A 3,185-nucleotide genomic window follows, 5' to 3' on the forward strand; every position below is an offset into this window, starting at 1 on the left:
TCATCCCTTAGTTTAATGTAAAGAAGTATATTTGGCATACTAGAATTTGTACAGTTTTAGGTATTTAAATTGGTACTAGAACTATATTTATTTTATTAAATGGATCATCTTGTTGTGATATCTCTTTGTGTTTCAATTGTATTGTAGCTGTTTAATTAATTAATTTTCATTATTGACAGTTGAAGTTGTTTCTTCAATTGTACATTTTGTATTGCAGCACCCTAAACGGCTTAGGGCATTTTACTTGGAACAGGAAAAGGATATATATATATGAATCTTCTAGTGTTTTCAGTAGCTCTGATCGTGATGATCCAACAACAGAAGAAAAAATATACTTTTGATTACACATTACAGTAGTTGTGATGAAAATCTTATTTCAAGCTGTCAGTTATAGAAGACTGGAAGCAATTGATGATTTGGATGATTAAGCGAGTTAAATCATATTAATAATATTTTTTTGAATAGGCAAATTTTCATAAACCAGTTTATAATATTAATATATGTTAACCAAACCAGAGAAAGTAGAATATGGTGGCCTGCCCGCCTTGTGGAGGGGAATTACGTGAGGCGGTTAGCTGAAGCAGCAGCACCAGAAATGAAAGGCTAAATAAAATATAAAGGTTAATGAGCTTAGAGGAGGAGTCTGATTGTGAGTGGAATCCTTGCAGAATGATTGGAAGAATGACAGGTCCATTCAATAAACCCTTCCACTTGTGCTGGGACGGAGGAAGGAGTTAGAATTGGCGGTCGCTGAAAAGACACAAGATAAGTTTTCTTCTGATTGTCTTCGAAAAGGATCGCTTCGATGGGATGAAACAGTGACACGAACCCTAGGGTTCATGGTAATGGGGGATAAAAGGTCAATTCGCTTTCCCTACGTTGGTTACTGTCCTTGTAAAAGTCAATTTCTCGGAGGAGCCGTTGAGAAACACTGAAAAAGAAGGATAATTAAGTTGGGCTTGAGGAATTTTCTTAACTTCGATGACAGTTGCACTGCAGCCCTTCTCTTCATGGTGATCACCTCAACTTGTTGATCGGTATAAACCTAATCCGCATAAGTATGGGATGTAATCGTCTGCCACAAGGTCATAAAGGAGTCCCGGATTGGTTGCCTTAGACGGGTTGACATGGCGGCACCAATGGCAAACATGGTGGCGGGCTGGAGGTTTCATCCACAATGGGCTCTTTCCTAGCGTTCATATGGTAGGCTGTTGTCATGATAGCTGATTCAGAGCAGCCGGGGACCATTGTGGTGAACACTCTTAAGCAGAGCTGCTACACGCTGAGGGTGGGGACAGGCCATCGAAGGGTTTCCAGTCAGCAAATGAAATTTGGACTTGGGGTACTTGTTTGAGGCAGCTAAAATATTGAGGCCTGGGCCGATGATTGTCAGGTTTAGAATACGGGGCTCTCAGAACTTGGGCCTCTGGATGAGAAGTAAGTCACGGCGGGAGCCCTACTACTTGCTCTGCCTCCGATAACTGTCCCTTTAAAAATGATGGAAGCTTTTGGTTTGGAGGTTGAGTTTATATATGCTTTGATTTTTTTTCCAACATCATAGCTGACCCGGATGTTGGAAGCTCCACAGGGCTTAGTTCGGTGCTGTAACGAATTCCTTTTTATCTACTGCAATCATTCCCAACCCACCGCTTTCTTCACTGCTTCTCCAAAACTCATTTCAATTCCTCACCCGGTTCCTTCGCACAAAACAATTTCCCCCAAACATCTAAGAGTTGACTGACCCAAGCTGCCACAGTAAATTAGTGGCGTGAGCTTGGAGGGGAATTAGCGATCGGCTGATATAACGTACTGCCCATCGAACTGTAATCACGTTTTCCAGTACTATCGTGGCAGTTAGGCTCCTATCAACGCCTAATGGCTCCAACGGTTAGGATCCACGGAGCATCGTTGGACAGAGAGTTTGGTGGGAGCCTGAGTTTCCAGCTGCACAGCTGACAAAGATGCCCTTCTGACACGCTCTAAATGCAGCAATGGCAATGTTGTTCAGGTAGAACGTCGAGGGGTAGCTGCCTAGAGATAGAGACAGGACATCTACCCCATCATCGATTGCCCTCTCCATAGCAGCTAACAGGTGCGTGTTCAAAACAGTCGTCAAGACAAACCTTGTAGATGGCCACATGAGCCAGTGGCGCAACTCCCGCAGCAGTGCCGTTGGCCTGGCCGAAGAGATTTGCTCCCTGAACAAAGTTCCCTGCAGCCGTGCTGGAAGTATGTGTACCGTGGCCATGTTCGTCAAAGGGCAGTTTGGAAGAATTGAACATGTCAATGGCTCCTATCAGCTTGTTATTGCACAGAGGTGACCCGAAGACGCATTTCCTTTCCATTTAGATGGAGGTGGAGGCACACCATGGTCGGCCGAAAGGAAGGATGGTGAGGGTTTATCCGGTGTCCACCACTCCGATAATTACCCTTTCCCCAAGTTTGAGTCTTTCCAGATTCCCTCCGCGTTCAGGCGCAACCCCAAGAAGTCAGGGCTACGAGTGGTTCAGAAGGGGAACACCTTACCGGGCCTGGCTGATACAAACCCATCCATCCCCTCCATTCTTTTCGCTTCTTCCGCGGACAACATCGCCGAGAATCCTTCCATCACTGTGTGGTAGCTGTAAAGGAGGCCACCCTCTGACGCCGGCGGCAAAAATCCAACGTGCCAGTCTTCCACTTGTTGTTTTGTGGAAAAGACTCTACCGTCGTCGGGTCTTCTTAGATGTACAACGTAAGGGATTCTAGAACACTCTGCAAGTATAAGGAGGAGGAGGAACACGACTAGGATGGTCATTCTGTGTGTGTTTGTGTGTTGTGTGGGTGTGGGTGTGGGGTTTTAGTCATAGGCAGGGAGGAGATACTTATATATAGAAAACATAAGGAAGGATGGAAACGAGTGTCGATTTTTTAAAAATGGTATCATTTTATTAGTTTATGTTTGAGTGAGTTTTCTTTTTATTCAATCAAGCCTTTTCCAAAATTAGTTTTAGTATGTTAATTTGGTTAACTAATTGCTAAAAAAAAAAATTATAATTCAACAATCTCTTAAATAATTATTTAATGCATTTTTTTTTAAATTTGCAAATTCATTACAAATGTGTCGTAAATTATATGATTATATGGAGTTGAACAATCTCTTAAATAATATTAATTATTTTATAACATTATTTAGGATCCTATGT

General features: G+C 42.7%; 1 pseudogene; it reads right to left on the reverse strand.

Moving 5' to 3' along the window:
* Nucleotides 1-860: 860 nt before the first annotated feature.
* Nucleotides 861-2,797, reverse strand: LOC124935655 (annotated as a pseudogene).
* Nucleotides 2,798-3,185: the final 388 nt, after the last annotated feature.

Source organism: Impatiens glandulifera, chromosome 4 (assembly GCF_907164915.1).
Source record: "Impatiens glandulifera chromosome 4, dImpGla2.1, whole genome shotgun sequence".
Lineage (NCBI taxonomy): Eukaryota > Viridiplantae > Streptophyta > Magnoliopsida > Ericales > Balsaminaceae > Impatiens > Impatiens glandulifera.